This window comes from Camelus bactrianus, chromosome 24 (assembly GCF_048773025.1).
Source record: "Camelus bactrianus isolate YW-2024 breed Bactrian camel chromosome 24, ASM4877302v1, whole genome shotgun sequence".
NCBI lineage: Eukaryota > Metazoa > Chordata > Mammalia > Artiodactyla > Camelidae > Camelus > Camelus bactrianus.
The window spans coordinates 14,913,899-14,933,547 of record NC_133562.1 but is presented as its reverse complement, the minus strand read 5'-3'; the positions used below and the strand labels follow the sequence as shown (position 1 = coordinate 14,933,547).

Below are 19,649 nucleotides of genomic sequence, written 5' to 3'. Positions count from 1 at the left end.
GGAAGGAGCCCAGGTGGAGTGGGTAGAATTTTCCCATCCTGTGCATGTGGGAGTGACTCACCCCAAAAGTGATACACACAGAAACACAAACAACAAATAAACTACAGTGGCAGAGAAGGCAATTGGAGGAGGAGATGTTAAAAATTCCAATTTCACTCCCAGACAGAAGCCTCCAAACAGATGGGCCCAGCTCTCGAAAGAGAATGGACCCAGAGTGGCTAGCAGTGAGCCCAGAGTGGCTCACTTCCCAGAAGGGAATGAGCCCAGAAGAAGCAGAGAGAATCCCCAGCCTGCACAAGCTGGAGCCACGTACCTCCAGGCGACACCGAATGTGGACCACAGCTTCAGTCGTTTCTTGGCTCCAAACAGTCTCCTTCCCTGGGTGGCCGATGCCTGTCAGGGAGAGTCCCTCCTGGTTCCCCCAGAGTGAAATGTGCTCCGGCAGCTCCCGGGGACCCAGGAAAAGGGCTGTCCCTGGCCAGCGTTGGCCTGCCGCAGGCACAGACTCCTAGGCTGGCAGTGCGAAAATTAATATCAAACGTAAGTTCACGTGCCTGACACAGAGGCCAAAAAATACCAAAACATCAAGAGTTTGGAGCAGAGAAAGCTTTATTGCAGATCCGAGCAAGGAGAATGAGCAACTCACGCCCAGAAAACCCGGAACTCCCCCAAAGGGTTTCAGCTGAGCATTTTTAAAGGCCAAGTGAGGGAGGGGCGACCCAGGGTCTGATCAGCTGTGCACAATTCTCTGATTGGTTGATGGTGATAAACCCTTAGAAGGTCTAGGGGCTACATGCTCATGATCATCAAGTAGTTAATTTCTTCCACTTGGTGATGGTTTTAGCATCTGAAAAACGCAATAAATATGAATGAAGTACTATTATCTGGGTACTTCAGAGAGGAGCTAGAGCAGAGGTTACGTGGGAAGGGTCTGTCCCCTGGAAGGCGCCATAGGGTCCTACTCTTCACAAAGTCCACACTTGTAGTCAGATCCCTTTCCTTAACTGAGGAATAGTGTATTTTATGATTACAGTGTGACATAGCAAGCGCTTTGGAAACCAAGCAGAAGCAAGTAGGTTGGTGCCATCAGAAGTGACAAGAAAGAACACAAGAGATAGCATCAGGGCCTATGGTGACCGTTAGACTCCAGCACTAACAGATAATCACCTCCCCACTACGTGCATCAGTCCTGGGAAGTATTTTGTGCATTGAGTAGAACAACTTCAGCAGCTATTCTCCCTTAACTTTTTGGAGATCTGATGAAAGCTGCAAATAGACATGCGTATACACAAAGTTTTCCACATAATTTCAAAGCGTTTGTTACCTTAGCACCTGTCACCTGAAGCCAAGGACTCAGAACGAATGTGTCCTGTCCCTGCACAGTTTGCGGACACTGCCCCACTCTGGGCAAATAGCCATGGAACGGAGAACAGTCATGATGGCGTTAAGAGTGGAAAGTCTGCCCCCCTCGTTGCAGTTTATTGGTGTATTTTAAAACCATCAATTGAGTAGACAACACTGGGATTTTATCCCGGTGGGAGAAAGGGAGGTGGCAGTGCCCTGGGGTGGGAAGTGGTAAAGAAGATTTCTCAGAAATGGAACTACGTACCATCACACAAATCGGATTTTGCTTTACTTGAGTTCCCCCACCGAAGAGCACTGAGTTTACCCAAGCAAACTGTGGCCAGGGACCAGGTCTGGCTTGGCTGCCTGTTTAGTGAATGAAGTTTCACCAGACAACAGCCACACCCTTTATTCACATGTTGTCTCTGGCTGCTTCTGCACTTGAAATTAGCAGAGTTGAGTCATCGGGCCACAGATGGTGTAGCCCACAAAGCCAGCAATTTTTACTTTCTGACACTTGGCAACCCTTGCTGTAAGCCTCCTGTTCTTACCCGGCTTCCTTTGACATCCGTGTCGTTTACTTACGTAGATGGAAGTAGAGATAGAAGTCTACAGAATCTGCAAAACTAACTCATGCAGACAGACCCGTCTCGTGTACACTCAGATTTAACAGTGGGTTTAATCACTGGTAGAGAACTCTGAAAACGGGCAAGAGAGATCTCCGAATAACTCTCTTTAGAAACGCAGTAGAGCGACTGTTGATTATTTGTATCCTTATCTCTTGCTGAAATGGCTTAATTTTCGTCCTAGGCTGGGTTCTCCAGTGCCTTCCCAGAGTATACTTAGTCAATACAAATTAAATTATTTAGTGTCACACCACATAGCATAGACGCAGGAAAGCAAAACCACCTCAGTAATCACACATAATGAATTTCAACAACATAGCATCTAAATTGCGTGTCTCTTGGATTACCCATAGTGCCTCTTTTCATTAGTGTCACTAAAAATTGCCTACAGAAATAAACATCGCAGTTGTGGAAACATGTCTTTGTTGGATAAAGCAAATGGAAAGAACAAACAAGAAGGCCCCTGCCCAGAAGAAATTTAAAACTTAGTACTTTATCTTTTAGTACTAGCATTATATAAATTTTTACATTATTCCAGTAGATTTGGATTGTTTGAGAAAGAGAACTGAATCTGTACCAATCTAGAGAGGTATTATTAATCGTTTATTGCTTTCCTGTAAAACAAATACGGCTTTCTAGACTTCACCACTGCACTGATGGAATATGATAAGAAAAGAAAAGGTTACATTAATGTGTTTGTTTCCTCTTTCTAAAACGCTTGCTTTTCTATAAAGCCAAAGAAAATTTTTTATGATATTAAAAGGACTGTATATCATAATACCAGTAGGGCTATGACTTAGAAACATATTTGGCTTGTATAATAAGCTTTTAAATATGCAAAAGTGAATTTTGAAAATTGAGAATTAGTTGAATTGAGAATGTAGTTGAATACAACTAAGTTAGCTGATTCCTTATTAGAACTATAAATATTAAATTCCAACCAGAAAAAAAAATTGTCTTAAATTTTATAATACGTATTCAGAGATTCTTTGGCTTAAAACGTGGAGGAGTAATTTGTGTAGTAAATGTAAATGAATTATCAGAAACCCACTCACAGCTTCCTACTGAATGTAAATTAGATGCTGATGGATGCTGTTAATCTGTATGAACCAGTTGTGACTGCTGTTTGTGCACGCTTCTAATAGGGGCAGCATATATAGTTTTTACAGCAGCAAAGTTGCATGTACTCAGTGCTCTGTGGGTCCAGTACAATCAGGGCCATTGATGGCTTGTGGCAGTCGAGCCCACTGGGATGATGTATATGGTAAACATCCCTTAATAAGATACGGATGCCCAGTTATCGTTGGGAGAATGTGCTTGGTCACACTCACCAGGGCTAGATTTTTCTGTTTTCATTCAACAGTTCACAGAGTTTCATCTTCCTAGTGTCTTGAAACTTTAACTCCCATGTGTCCTTACGTAGCTTATTTATAGGAATTGCAAGGGGATTTGGGAGAGTGTTGGTGGGAGCAGTAATAGTCGGGAAGTCTCATACAAGCCATACGGATGAGCGCGTGATTGTAGCAGTGTGCAAAGTAGAGACTCAGCGCTGCTCCGTTCGTTGAATTCCTCCTGATTTTTGTGGGCTTTTCGGTTTGTTTGTTTCTTTTTATTTTTGCCTTTGAAACTGTTATTCTTTTGGTTCCCGGTCAGACATGGATCTCAACCCCAGTTCCCTCTCGACCCTGCGTGTGAATTTGGGAGATCAAGGAATTGAATTTATTTCCTATGTGGAAAATCCCAGTTCACCCAAGATAGTCCCAGTTTGCATCTCCTATCCCAGAATAATTATTAATCGTGCCCTCTTTCACTCTGAAGTGCCCTGGTTTGGACGATGAATTATATGGACATCCTATTTATAGCTGAAGTGAAGGTAATACCCCCACCCCCAGCCTTGTGGTGTGTGGTGATTATATGAAATAACGTGAAAATGAACAGCATGGTTCTTTTGGTTTACAAAAAATAAAATTTTTGTTACAGTAGGTAACCTTGAATTCTATAATAATGATGAACGATTTTATTCATATATATCTTATACATACATAGATGGGGAAGTTGCTGTTTGAGAAATCGATAGAATATTTAGGTGACTGTTTACTGTGCATCAGGAATCAACACTCTGCATTTAAAAGGAATAACTCGTACTGTATTTGTATCATCAGAGATGTCTACTGCGCAGCTCCGTGTATCATTGTTTCAGCGTCCCTGTCTGTTATTTCAATTAATTTGAAGGCAGTGGTACCCTTGTGGCAGAGCATCATTTAAAATTTAGAGCAATTCTTTTGATGAGCAACGTGCATTTTACCTCAGCGTTACATTTCCTGGGATAACATGGTTTTGCAACTGAAATGATAATTTGCGAGAGTAACTTCTATCATGCTACTGTGATCTTACATATCTTTGCTAGAAAAAAATGAATCTAGTTTAAGACCATATGATTTGATTCCGGGATTATTATATATGCTAATTCAATATTTGGGATTTACTGTAGGGGTTTTAAACTATTTTTAGAAAGTGGAAATAATTTGTTATGCTGTAGTAAAATGATTAATTGTGCATTAGAATCCTACAAAGCAAACTAAACATATTTATACATAGAACTTCGGCAATTTAAACTGAGAGTCTTTAGCTTCAGCCATTCAGCCTGACTTAGTCATCTTTCATTAGAAGATTTCTGGTTTGTATTCAAAAGCAAGAAATTATTCATGAATTCTAAATATTACCATATGCAATAATTTTGACAAGACTATACTGTTCCTTTTTCCTTCCTTCCTTCCTTCCTTCCTTCCTTCCTTCCTTCCTTCCTTCCTTCCTTCCTTTTTTCTTCCTCTTTTCCTAATAATATGAGTGGTGCTTGGGGGAACATATACCTCCATCTGAAGAGGAGACTGCTGTTAGGCATGTCTGATGAACTATCTCACACATAGCCCATAGGTGACAAACTCTTTTCTGTTCCCAAAGGATGCTCAGAAAGATCTGTAACAGTTCTTCGGCCTTTATGTCTGTATGATCCTGAGTGAAAGCTACATCTTTTTTTAAAATTCTATAATTCACCCTTTTTACTGCTGAGTGTAGGTTTTCCCACCTGCATCCGTTAGTCTCTCTAGAGGATGACGCCCTTCTCCAGAATGAGGGGTAAGTGAGCAGGCGTGGGGTGCGGAGTGGAGGGACTAGGTGATGAGGTCAGGGGCTGGACGAGCTGAGCTTGAGTTGCTCAAGGGACATCAGCTGGAGATGTCGCCCAGGCCATTGCTTGCTCCCATCCCTGGGCACAGGTGTTCTGGGGCCACATACAGGCAATGGGTCCAGACTGATGGCTGGGAGGGGAGGCAGAACACACTTCGAGGAGGACGTATTTCCTGTGCTAAACCTTGAAGGACAAGTAGGAATTAGCTAGTAAAAGAGGGCTGGTCTATTTTCCTTTACCTCTCAAACACCTCTTGCCCGATGTGACCTTCTGTTAATCTTTGACAGTTACACACTTTAAATGTCTGTTCTATAAGAACATATGCATTCAATATAGAATTTATTGAACTGGTCCACCTAGGAAAAGGAATATAGGGCATTTTCCCCTTGCTAGTGCTAGCTTAATTCATCACAGCCGGTTGGAAAGAATTGGGGTGGGACCTGGCATTCTTGGGTGGTTGAGGAGGGTCCCAGGGCAGCTTGGTTCATCTGCTTTTACTGTTTCCTTTTTGAAGCCAGAGAGGGCCTTCAGTCTTAGCCCAGGCCAAGCAGTTGACATACGTAGAAAGTAAGGCTCAGAGAGCCACTAGCATTTAACAAGCCTGGGGACATAAGCAGAGCAGGACTTGAGACCCCCTACCTCTGAGCCCCACGCTATTTGCACAGCCTTTTTAAAAACATTAACTAACAGCCTTATTAAGGAATAATTCACAAACCACCAAATTCACTCTTTTAAAGTGTACAAATCCATGGTCTTTGCTATATTCATGAAGTTGTCTAACTGTCACTACTATTTTTTTTGTGTATATATTTTTATTGAAGTATAGTCAGTTTACAATGTTGTGTCAATTTCTTGTGTACAGCACAATGCTTCAGTCATATAGTGACATACATATATTCGTTTTCATACTCTTTTTAACCATAAGTTACTACAAGATACTGATATAGTTCCATGTGCTATACAGTATAAACTTGTAGTTTATTTTATATATAGTAGCTAGTATCTGCAAATCTCCATCTCCCAATTTATCCCTCCCCCTCCTTCCCCTGCCCACTCCAGAAACCATAAGTTTGTTTTCTATGTCTGTGAGTCTGTTCCTGTTTTGTAAATAAGTTCACTTGCCGTTTTTTGTTTCTTTTGGATTCCACATACAAGTGATATCATATGATGTTTTTCTTTCTCTTCCTGGCTTATTTCACTTATAATGACATTGTCCTGGTCCATCCATGTTGCTGCAAATGGCATTTTATTTTTTATGGCTGAGTAGTATTCCATTGTATAAATATAATTTTTACTATCACCACTATTTTTATCGCCACCCAGAGAAACCTCGTACCCAGTAGCAGTCACTTCTCACCCCACCGTCTCCCAAGCTTCTGGGAACAACCAGTCTACTTTCTGTCTGTACAGCTTTGTCTGTCCTAGACATTTGTATACATGGAATCACACAGTATGTGGCCCTTTGTGTCTGGCTTCTTCACATAGCTTCATGTTTTGGAAGTTCATCCATGTTGTATCATGTGTCAGGACTGTAGTCCTTATTATGACTGAATAACAGTCCACTGTGTGGATCTGTCACTTTTATCCATTCATCAGTTGGTGGACATATAAATAAAACAGATAAACCACAAGGTCCTACTGCATAGCACAATATTCAATATCTTATAATAACCTATAATGGAAAAGAATATATATACGTACAATTGAATCACTATGCTGTATATTAGAAATTAATTACACAACACAACACAACATTGTAAATCAGCTATACTTCAGTTAAGAAAAGAAAAGAAAAGAAACCATTGCTTAATCCAAGGGCACAAAGATTTACCCCTATCTGTTCTTGTTAGGGTTTTATAGTTTTAGCTCTTACATTTGGGTCTTTTGATCCATTTTTAGTTGATTTTTTTATAGATTACTTCTAAATGGTGGCTTATCTGTGTCTCCCAGCTGTTTTATCTTTAAAGTATTTCCGGTGTTTCAATCCACATGAAAAAATTATATGAAAAGTTTTAAGAAAAACACCAGTTTTCACTCTTCTGTGTCTTATGTTTAGTCATTTGGGGGAAATCTACTTACTGACATACAGTGATTAATTTCAACTTTTTTTAACCTAATACTATTGTGAGCTGAAGAAACACATGTTCTCTTTTACAGTAGCAAATACAAGCCAGTGTAGTACTGAAGACTCTTGCTCTGTTAACCTGAACAGTTGGTCTCTGTTCTAGAACAATATCTTCATTTTCTGAGAACATTTGTTTGGGATCTTTCAATGAAAGCATCTCTCTTCCCATCAGCCTCTTATCTGCACAATGAACAAAGCTACTGAGTAGAAGGCAAAAAAGCTTAAGACATGCAGGTGATTTGGAAACTGCCACATCCCATATGCTGTAAGTGCTAAAAATGTACTTCCATACCAAAAGTGGAGTTTGGGCAACTTCACAGTTTATTCTGCTCTTCCAATAATATGCTACAAAGTTTTCTTATAAAGTCATTTATTATTTTTATTTTTCATTAAAGCATGATTTTTTTTTTAGGTCTTTACTATGCTTAGTTCAGCATGCAGTGATAATGCTCTTTTTGTAAATACTATGTTTAAATTCAAGGGTGTTAATGTCACTTAAAATGTACCATATAATTCAAAGAGCTTCAACCACCCTGAAATATCATACATTGATTAAAAAGCTGAAAAGGAATTTTTATTCTGAATTCAGATAAATTGGTTTCTATTCTTTAGTTATTATTTTGATATACTTAGCTTTTCAGGTTTTTAAAAAAATCACTGTCATAAAGACCTTAGTTTCATACTTTACAGTGATGAATATAAAAACTGAAAATTATCTGTTAAATGTTGTCATTGTTAGGATGTAAAGGGTACTGGGCATTATAGAAAACCATAAAATAGTTTACTTAGCAGTATTAAATAGAACAATAAAATTTCAGTACTGATTTTTATTTTTAAACAATAGATCAATAATGGTTTTCATGTAGCAGGTCAGTAATTTAGTTCAGTATTTGGCAAAGCCACTCGCAGCCGCTTCAGAGGGGTTTCTTCTGCAAAAAGAAATTAGTTTGCACCTGCCATGAAAGTGGACAGAAACAGGGTTCAGCCTCCTGGGGTTGCCCTCTGGGGCGAGTTTGTGAACTGCTTCCAGGGCTGTCACAGTGACCTTTGCAAGGAGCTTGGTAGGCTGCAGCGGGGACAGGAAGTTTGCTGTGTTTTGGAATGCAAGCAAAAATATTGGTACATTGTCTCTCGGGACGACTCTCCGAGCACTTTCCCTTCTGTGTGGGGTTGGGAGGGTGGGCTGCGTGTGGAGAGATTTGCCATATGGGTTGGCTTGTGTCCGAAGAAGGAACCCTTTCAGATTCGGATCTGATTACAGAGACGGAGAAATAAAACTGCAGTGGGGGCTGCTTTTGTTTCTGGAAATAAGGGAAGGCCTCTGTCTGTTGAAAAAATTGCCTGTGCCTGGGGGAGCAGTCATTCAATAGAGAACATGACCCAGAAGGAGTCCAGGTCAAGGTAACAGCTTTCCTCATCTGCTTCTTCCTTTTTTTTTTTTTGAAAAGCTGTATTTTCTTGATTGTCTATCATTGATTGAGTGTTTACTCTGTACCAAGTGGTGTGCTTTTCTCTAGTGGATTATTTAATCCTCACAGCAGCAGCACGGAGTTAAACTCTTATCCTCATCTTGCAAAGGATGGTAAATCAAGGTTGTCCGTGCAGTTGGGCTGCGGAGCCCAAATTCTTTTGTAAACTTCGGGAAGAATATTTTTTAATATTCTTAGTTGCAGTAGATACTGCTTTCCATGTATTTAAATACTTATTAACTGAGAACTTGCTTCTGCACCTCCAGTCTTCCTCAAAGGATCTTTTTCCCTTTCAAAGAATCCGTAGGAACTGGGGGCCCTAACCTTTCTTAAGTCTCTGAGGCAGCTTCTGCTAGTTATGATTACAGTTCTGTGTTTTATGGAATCTTACAAAATTATTCATTGTCAAAGGCACTATTATTTTATATATACATATGTGTGTGTATATATGTATATGTGTGTGTGTATATATATATATACATCTCTAAGAAAGGAAACGGATGCCAAATAAACTGTAACTGTGCTTTTTATCACCTAAAATTTTATTTTGTACTTTTTTCAAGTTGAATTATAGACAGTTCCAGTGTGTCAGTTTCTGGTATACAGCATAGTGTTTCAGTCATGTATTTTCTACTTGTTAAATAAGCTCTTTGAGACTTCCTTAGACATAGAGTTTCATTGTTGGGCCATGGAAACAAGAAAATATATGTGAAACAAATGAAGGTATTTCTCAGTCGTCTTTACATTCCGAGTGGAACTCCTATGCATCGTGTTCCCACTCAGCCATAGATGTCCTTACTTTTCCACACAATGTGGTCCTCTGTGCGGTCAAGAGCATTGTTGAGACAGCACTTCCTAGAAATGCTCTACCATTTGTCTCCAGGGTTTTCTTCCAAACTGCAAGTTCTCACGGGTGTGCCCAGGACACGAGGATACATCACGGCCACCACTGAGCCAGCGTGACTGTAAGATGAAGCCTAATTTTGGAGACGCAATTATAGAATCAAAATACAATGTGGTCCTGCTAGAGGAAGAAACAAAATCAAAAGCCCAGATCTCTTAACTTCATCACCTTTAGTGGGGCTCATCTCTTTATCTCTTGACTGTTCTTGTGCAAATGATGAGTAATGATGACAAGAATACAGGCAATGTGCTATTTACAGTATTATGTGTGGCTGGTTGGTTAATTCACTCTGGACGGTTTGAACTAGGAGACAGCAACAGTCCTGGGATCTGAAGCTGAAATATGGCGTGGAGAGGTGCCAGAAGCCCACCGTAGTCACGTGGAAGCTGTGTGAGCTTAAGCAAGTTACTTCTCCGCAGCCCCTTTTCTTCATCCAAAAAAATAAAAATAAAAGGATGATAGTTTCTACCTCAGAGTGTTTTGGTTTAATGAGTTAATTTCTATAAGGCCTTTAAAACATCGCCTTACATACTGGTAAGTGCTATTTATGTTAAGTAAATTAGTGAATAAACAAATAAATGACTGATATCATCAGGAGGTAGGGAGCAAGGTGTAAGCAGAGGCCAGCCAGTGGAGAGGAGAACGGAGCAGATGTGCAGAAACTGCACTGGGACCCATGCTGGCCCGGAGGACCTCCTTCCCTATTGGAGGAGCCTGACAGTGGAATCCCCTGGTCGGGGGGTGGGAGATGAGCTCCCATACATAGTACTTTCCCTGAGTGTAAATAAAGGTCATGGGGAGGGGGGCTGAGTGAGAGAAACAGCGAGAGAGAGAGAGAGAGAGAATGGAGGTTGACGGGTTGGTGGCTGATAGAGATAGTAGAAAGATGATCAGAAACAATGAATACCATGATTCTCTACCCAACATTGCCCTCACTCAATTGTCTCAACCACCCACCAGGAATAGTCTTACCAAAAATAGCCTCACCTTTTGGAGTTTAAAAAAATTATATGATTATTAAAGATAGCTTGGCCATTCTGTAACTTTGCAACTAAAGCATTTTAACTGCTTCCTCAGTATCTTTTGGTCCAGAAATGACCCAGGATAAGACCCAACCCACAGGTTGTAAACCTACTGAGCCCTCTTCAGTTGGAGAGGAGAAATTTTCTGAGACTTTCCTTTGAGACTTTTCAGCCTCATTCTCTCAGAAGTGAATTTACCTAAGCAATCAAAGTTTCTTCCTTTTACAAACAAAAAGGTTTTGCCCTTTGGGTTCTTGATGGACAAGCCAGTTCCATGCTTATCTGATGTCAGGTGGGGGCAGAACCAAGGCGCTTACTCTCACGTAATTCTGCCTTCTTCCTCCATGTTCTTTTGGGGGAAGAACTCAACTTCACTTCTTTACAACTCTTTCATGTTAAACAACAAAAGTTGTAACTGCAGGGGGAAGAAAGTTGGCTTTGGAATTCTGTCACCTGCCTTCCAGTGCCTGGCAAGCCTTCAAGCCTCAGTTTTGTTGTCTCTCAAATAGGGAGACTGGTGTATAGTTACTCCAGAGAGCTATTGCGAGAATCCTCTGCAATGTTGTAATGTAACCTCTTAGTTTTTCAAATAATAGTGCCAGCTCAATAAAGTCAATGAAACTTGGTCACAATTAGATATCCCACTTGTGTGTAAAGCAGAGGGGAGGATGGGACTAGGGATCAGTTGGGGCCCTTTTCCAAACAATATATACCCCCCAACCCCAACCCCAACCCCTCCAAGACTCCTTACTGAAATGAGCCACCCTTACTCCTGGCGGGGGGCAGGGAGGGGCAGAAGTCAAAGACATGGTGCTGCTTCTCTTTCCATCCTCTGACCCTGAGGCTCTGCTTGGGGGACACCATGCCCCCCAATTTGAGAAGCTTAACACTTATTTCGATGATAATTACTTTAAAGTCCTTTTTGGCAGCCGTATATGTATATGTATATGATTTTACGTGTGTGTGTGTGTGTGTGTGTGTGTATATATATATATATATATATATATATATACACACACACACCAGAGTCAGTTCCTGGTTTTCATATTTTGGTGTAATCTTTCCTGATAAGGATTTGACAAGCTTTAGTTCTTGACATACTTTTGTTCCAAGGTCCAGAAAAGATGGGGGGCCGTCTTATTTCTGACCCCCTCTTTCTCAGCGCTGTTGGTGGGACTGACAGCTCCCTGAGGGGGAAGAGTCAGTTTGATAAGGGGTCCAGCTGCCTCTGGGGCAGGGGGGCCACGTGGGGGAGTGCTGGCTGTCATCATGGGAGTCAGGCACCCGGCCAAGGTGAGGAAAGTGTGAGGGCTTAGCGAGACCTTGTGGAAGGAAGTTCATGGATTGAAGCCATAAATTCACGAGGCTGGTGGCCATCCCTAGGCTGCTAGCTTGCATGGGAGCCTAGGGTTAGACCAGAGCTAACAGACCTTCTCTGCCAGATGAAGCCGATTTCTTTTTGTCTCTTATTTAGTTGTATATTATAGGCCTTCTCCCTTCCTTATTTTTTGCTGTGAGTAGAAATGGCAGCTGAAGTTCATTCCTTTCCAAGTGATAAAGAAAGAATATAGAAATGGAGGTTGGGGGGCGCTGTACATGTTTAGTTGCTCACAGTTTTGGTGGGAGCAGTAGTTTGTTCAATAAATTGTTTTTATTCTAGGCTTTAAGAGTGCTGGGTTCTGGTTATTCTGAGCTATTGGACATTAGTTTGCCATTTTAAAGAGACCAATCCAATTGTTTTTGATGAAACATGAGGGTAATAAACACTACAAAAAGTAAGCTCAGTAGTGGGAGAAGGAGGGTATAGCTCAGTGGTAGAGCACGTGCTTAGCATGCACGAGGTCCTGGATTCAATCCCCAGGACCCCCATTAAAAATAAATAAATAAACAAATCTAATTACCTCCCCAACCCCCAAAAAGGTGAGTTCAGTTTGCCTAGTTTAATGATGTGAAGAGCACAGGAACCAAATAGAAGCGCATTTCCAAAGAAGTTAAAACAGAAACATCGTGTAAAAACATCTGTTTGAACTTGTATTGGATTTTTGAGAAGGAAGTAGATACAGTGACTGAAGCTTTTGTCCCATTTTCTGGTGTTTGATAGCCCCCTAGTTTCTGTCTCATCTGTAGGTAAATCTGTCCCCATTTCCGGAGATAGGATGGCCTTGACCTCAGGGACATTCGGCTTGGATCCTGTTTCAGGGTATGATCATCATCTGACGTTCATCATCCTCAGTGCTCACTTTCTTCTTGACCTTGAATCGCTCTAGAAAGTCAGTTTCCACCAGCATCTCTGGTTGTGGAGTTTTAGACACCGAAGTGCTCGGGGTCACGTGTCGAAGGCTTGCAGACTGGAGTTGCTTTCTCCTCCTTCCTTTCCGTCTAGAACTCATGGCAGGCCGTTTTTAATCTCTACACATTTTCTCAAGCCCTTTCTCAAGTCCTCAGTGCCGTATGGCAGGACTCTGGAGCTAGAAGGAAGCCCTCAAATGGTCCCACCGTGTCCCCTTGGTAAGATGGAAGAGGGGGAGGCAAAGACTGAGGTTATGTACTTGTCTCCAGGTCGCTGGCTGAGTAATGGTCGAAGTGTAACTCAAGCCCGTGTCTCCCAGCGCTCTCTGGTGCTGTCTTAACCGTAACACGTTACTTTGGTTGTTTAAACTTGTTTGTTGCCTAGCTATCACTTTTGTCATTTTAATGATTCTGCATCATTATAATGGTTTAAAATCCACGTGTGAAGTGAAGAGCCATGTGATACAGTTACTTTCTCTCAACCCATATTTTAAGGGCTCCCTGTGTGCAGAGGGCAGAGTTGGGAGCTTATACGTGGCAGTTCTCAGTTAATTCCATGATAAACTTTAAAGTAGGTGAGGGAACTAGGATTTGAATCTGTTTCTCTGTCTTCAAAATCTCTGCCCTCTCAGTATCTCACAATTACATATTCACCATAAATACCCCTCTCACACTTGAGGGGTTTTTTTCCATTTTCAATCAGATGATGTCTAATCAGAATAATGTTTTTTTCACTAAACTATGATCCTGCTTTGCTTTAATTTAGAAATAAAATTCAAGAGAAAAAAAACTCAGGAAGAACCCTTGGAATGAATAGGGTGATGCATGTGAACAGTCCTAATAATGAAGCTGTTTGAAGTTACAGAAATGACATCTAACTTTAGCAGCTCCATCAGCTCCATTAGTTGGATAAGAAAGGACTTTGATATTTGGCTACGAAAAGAGTCCTTGTTTTGACTCAAGCTGGATGTTCCAGCTGTTCATTTGAAGTGTTTCTTTTAGGTTAGAAAGATGTAGATAAATGTATGTCCTCTTCTTATTGTAATAAGATTCTTGAGAATCTCTAGTTTTAAAACCCTGAAAGTTTTACGAACACACATCTAAATGAGTAGTAAACCAGAGCGGCAGCAGTTATGAGACTGTAAAGTTGTGCTGGTTCCATGTTCCGTGTTGTTCTGCTGTAGATTCTAGCAGTTAATATTTTATTTTAGTTATTACGTTTTTCAGCTCTAATGTTACCATTTGCTCCTTCTTTATACTTTCTCATTTGAGGGTGAGACTTTTTATCTATTTATTTCCTGAGTGTTCACTGTTACTTCTTAAACTGTAGTTTTAATAGCTGCTTCAAAGTCTTTGTCTCTGAAGTCCAGTATTTGAGTTGATGTCTTTCTTTTCCCTTCCAAGTTCATATTTTCATATTTTCATCTCAACTTGGAAGGGAAAAGACAGGGTTCTGGCCGTTTGTATGCCACATAATTTTGGTTTTGAATTGGGACACATTGAGTGTTCTGCTATGGAACTCAAGGTCTTGAAGTCTCGTTTAAATTTTAAGCAGAAAATTGATTTTGGTTTTGCTTTGTGTTAGCAGGTATTGAACAGGTTAGGTTCAGGCTACAAGTTTCAGCTTGCATTTTGGGGCCGTGGTTCCCGTGTCAGTTCAGTTTGCACAGCCTTTGCAGTGCTAATTGGATCTGACTTCCTTGTGCCCCACCTCGTAGCCAGTCGGGGTCCGGGCATTGGTCTGTGCTGCAGTTCGTTCTCCAGGCATTTGGTGGGTTTTTGAAGGTCAGAACCACGTGCAGCTCGGATGTGAGCCCAGGAGTTCTGTCCAACTTTATGAAATTTCTTCTCTCTCGGGCTCCCTTCTCTTTGTGATCCTACTGGTATTTTCTGGCTCCTCAAGGCCCCTTTCCCAGGCCTCTAGCCAAGAAGTCAAAGCTCTAGTTTTTCCTCTCTGCCCTGTGCTTCCTGCAGTTGCATCTGTGTCAGGGTGATGTTGCCAGAGGACAGAGAGACAAAAAAGCAAGAGTGATTTGCCCATCTTCTTGGGACCACTTATCCCGATCAGAGAGGATTCCCCACCTCAGTTTTAGGGACCTACCCGGTTCCTGACACCGCTGCCACTGGACTGCTTGAAGACTCTGGTGTTTTGCTACGCTGGATTCTTATCCCCTTCCCTAGTCTGCCAGCTGCTTGCTTTTCAAAGTCCTCAGGTGCCTGCTCCACACATTCTGTCCAGGGCTTGCAGTTGCATTCACTGGAAAGACAGAGTGACATTCCTTACTCTATCTTATCTGGGATCCCAAAAGAACCTAGAAAGGCTGTGGCTCTCCTGAAGGTGCCAGCCAGGCTGAGGCCCCCTTGCTTTCAATGTATTTGCTTATTTGTTCAACCCTAGTGTGTATGTTGTGGGTGATGGGGATAGAGAGAGAAGAGAGGATTTCTGAACGGGCAGCCTGTGAGGAACAATTAGAGTACAGTGTTCGTGTACAGGTCTTTTATTCTTCAACATTACAGGATTGAGTCAAACACAGTTTTCAAAGCCACTAGAGTCCACATCTTCCATTCCATCAGCATGTTTATCTGCACCCTGCATTTGTGATAGTCAGATTCATTTGGTAAGACAACATTTTAAAGGTTGGATCTCACATTTTTAAGGTACCCTGAAATGCCAGCGTACTCTACCGTGGCTGTCTTTGGTCTGTGCTCTGGGTCTGAACACATGCAGAGTTGCGCTTCAACGTTAGTTGTTTCTTCCAGTTACCACTTGGAGTTCACTCAGCGACACTGTCGTCCATTCTCGTGGCAGTACTGCAGGACACACGGATATGTAGACGGTGTTCTAGGACTTGACTCGTGAGTCTGCCATGACAACTGACCTATTATGTGTTTGCTAACAGAAGAAGCCAAGGCTTCTTAGAACTGCCTCTGATATCCATCGTGTTTCAGAGTTCAAACAAAGGGACTGTGACCCGCTGTTGGAAACCAAATTATTACCATGTCATGTGCCTCTGTTTTCATGCTACTGGATTGTCTAGCACAGACCATGATTTCTGCTCTCGAATGTGTTCACCAATCTTTGTCATGTAGAAAGTGGCCAAGTTTTTAGCTGTTTTTTGCTTTTTTCACATGTAATTTAGGCCAATAGCAATAAAGATGAAAGAATGTCATTCTTCCCCTGAACCAGGAAGGGGTAAGCTGGAATGGCCGTTCGTTCAGCATTAAATTTCACCTCTCATTGGATCAGTGCTTTTCCTTGAAGAAGTAAAGTGTCCTTTATCCTCATAGATTAACATGTTGTCAAGAACCTGGGCCGGAAACGCAGCCGACGAACTGAAGTGCTCTCTGGCTTCTGTCAGTTGAGATCACTTTTAGAACCTGACAGTGCTGTGTTGTGAGATACAAAAATATCTTGGCAGCGCCAGAATTCAGAATGGCATGCAGCCTCTCCTTTTGAGGTGACCACGGCTACCTTTGCAGAAGGGATCTGTTTTGTTTGGAAAGGTGTAGGCTTGGTTATTGAGTGCTGGTAACAGTGATTCTGGGAGATGGCCATAATTATGCAGAATGGGGAAGTTGTTTTAGGAACTATTTATATTGGAGTCTCATGATAGAAATAATCCTTAGTGATAGGTTGTTGGTGTCAGAGCCACTAAGATGATTTAGAATACCACTTGGGAGTTCTAAGAGGAGTAAATTTCTAATAGCTATTGTATAATGATAGTCTGAATTAACTTGTTACTGATATACGAAAAGCCTCACAGTGAATACAGATTTGAACTGCGACATCATTTCCCTTTATTCTTTGATGGAGATGACAAGTGTTAACATGGGCAATGGATTAGACAGCTCCAAAATTGACCTTGTCCTTGCTTCCCGTTAACTAATAAAAGGAAGTGATCACTGCAGTCTTCGTTTTTAGAGAGAGATCTTTTCAGGGAAAGGGACAGCACACAGAGAAACATAAAATTCATTCTGTAAATGCTTTTGAAAATGTAAACTTTTGCTAGAGCTTTGCAAATGATAAAGACAAACTCAAGCTGCTTATTTAGAAAAGAATACAGGAGTATCGTGAAATCCAAGGGCAAGAATGCAGCAAAGGATGAAGTGAGGAACTGCAAAGATGGCAAATGGTCTGATTGGCTTATCTGGGGTCATGTATCCAGCCTCGAGCCAGTCACCTGTGTCCCGGAAGTTGGGCGTGTAGTTCAAATGTTGCAACTGGGGTTCCTTCTCTTTGGGGAAAGAGTGACATTTAATGATGAAGAATTAAACTACAGAGAATCCCCCAAAGTGATCTATTACAATATCATATTTAAATTTGCCAGCTTATTATAATTAAAGCCTCTAATGATGTGTGGCCTTTAGGAAGGTTACACAGTTTATCAAACTTGCAAATATCGTAAGTTTTTCAACTATTTTCATTTACCAGCTGTCATGCTGTTCTAATAATTTTCCTCCAGGTGGCTGCTCTATCTCTTAAAGATCACCACATTTTTAATGGCATTATATATTTTTAAAGGGATGGCTTCCCTTACCCCTTACGTAATCCATCACCATTTTTAGAATGCTCTACAATATACTTTGCCTCCATATATAGTCATATTCTCTCATGCAATTTTTCTTAAATTGCACTGCACCCCTTTCCTTCCCTTTCTTCATGCTGTTGTATGTTGGAGCTTTTTTGAGACCTAAGAACTTTAACTTTCAAATTTAGAAACTATAGCTTTAATACATCAGTAAATGATGTGGCATTTTTGAAAGGTCACATTTTTTATGGTTGGAAGGAAAATAGGAAATATTTGTGAGTCATTTTAGTTGTCTCAGTGAGTTTAATGCCAGCTTTTCTTTCCAAGTTTAGATGCTTAATTTAAACCCAGAGTATCACTTATCTTCCACGTGCCTGACTTTAATTTTCATGACATGACAGTATAATGATACAGTTGTTTGCAGTCGAAACTTGCCTGTGCGGTTGTGGGTGGTAAGCATGTTGCTCCTACCAGCTTTTCTGTTCGTGCTAGTGGTGTTACACCCAGACCACAGCTACCTTGGATGTCACCATTGTCCCCATTGGAGAAGTGAGCACTTGATTTGCAAATCTAACTACAGGAGGCAGGCGCTACTGGTCTCTCTCCAGCTCTGTCACGTCTTAACAGAGGCACCTTGGGCTAGTCATTTCACCTCTTTGAGCTGTCATTTTTCTCATCTATAAATTTGTGGACAAGAATTTATAGAGCTATTGACCTTTAGAGACAACACTTAACACAGTTCCTGGGAAAATCATCACTGCTCACTAAATGGTAGTTACTATTAATTTTTCGTAAATGAGCTGTGCTTCTTGCAGAATGTTAACTTCACCAATGCAAAGCTCCTATCCTAGTTAATTTGATACCCACTTTGTTGCTTTGCCGTGGCAACTGTATACGGCTCTCCTAAACTTGGAGCTCCCAGCAGCTATCGTGGGAAGCTGGAGCAATGAGGGCAATAATACAAACTTAGGAGTGAACTGATAAAATAAGTGACAAACTCATCAGCTATTCAGGTCATATTAAATTGATTGAGTTGGTTAAGTTGTGACAGCTCTAAGGAGAATTACAAAGAGGAATTTCCATAGAATAAAGTAGGAACACATCTGAAGACTGAAACTCATGTGCAGCAGAAGGAAACTGAAAGAACAAGCCTGTAGACGATAAAGTGAATTATAAGTTGAGGCAAGAATTGCTGTCATGTGTGTATTTTTCTTTAGATCCTGAGATTCACATTTTACTATCAGTAAAAGAATACAATTTGTAAGAGCAGTGAAATAATCCTGCTTTGCCCGTTGTTGGCCAGGCCATTAGTCAACATTTTATTTTCTCTTCGGACGCTAGGGCTAAAGAAAGACAACTGGAAAGGGTCCAGGGAAGAGCGATGGCAGGAACGAAAGGGCTATAAACAATAAGGCCCATGAGGAAAGGGTGAGGGAGTTGTGAGTCTTTAGTTTAAAGAGAAGTTCAAGAGGCCACTTAATAAGTCTTCGCATGTGTGAAGGGTTGTCATGAGAAGGACCCCGAGCGGTTGGTTGCTTCCTTTCTCACTAAGAACTGAAGAAAGGGAAATGGTTCCAGAGAGACGTGGTTAGATAAAAAGAATTACTTCTTGCGAAAGAGAGCAAGGCATGGAATCGTAGGCAGATTGGCTGGTCCGTGGGTCTTTGACTGGACCGGACAGCCTGGGCCCTTGACTGGCCCTTGTTCTTTTGAGGTTGGTTCCACGCATTCGCCAAACAACTAACGGACTTAAAATCTCGGTCACAGGAATATCTCGTATTTCTTGACTCTTTCATGCCTCTCTTCTTTTCTCTGCTCCGAACCACCAGACAGTACAGAGCACACAATGAATTCTTGTAGCCACGAAAAGACACTCTTAGACCTGGACAATCAGCAGGCTACCAAAGCCGAGACCCCCTTCTGCAATGTCTATCCTGTGTACTTGGAATCACTGTTTACCTAAGACAGTGATAAATCACATTTAAAAATAAAAAACTCTTGTCCGAGGGAAATCTCCACAGCCATTAATGGGGAAAGTCTCCAGATAAAACTTTGTGCCACCACGGCAGTTTAATGAGTTGGTTACGTCACTGTGTTTCCTATCACTAAATATGGAAACGTTTCTCTTTTCCTTTTTTTTTTTTTAAGTGGGAG

At 41.3% G+C, this 19,649-nt stretch overlaps 1 protein-coding gene across 2 annotated transcripts in view; it reads left to right on the top strand.

Annotated features, from left to right (window-relative positions):
- The window catches only part of GAREM1 (GRB2 associated regulator of MAPK1 subtype 1), a 167,770-nt gene that overhangs the window by 24,113 nt on the left and 124,008 nt on the right, over positions 1-19,649 (top strand). The window contains exon 1 of one of the 2 annotated variants that reach the window (XM_074352216.1): positions 8,475-8,683. The exons of the other annotated variant lie outside the window; for it this stretch is intronic. The gene's annotated coding sequence lies outside the window, so the exon portion shown is untranslated. Of the gene's footprint in view, positions 1-8,474; positions 8,684-19,649 lie in introns of those variants that run through there. 2 annotated transcript variants of the gene reach the window in all.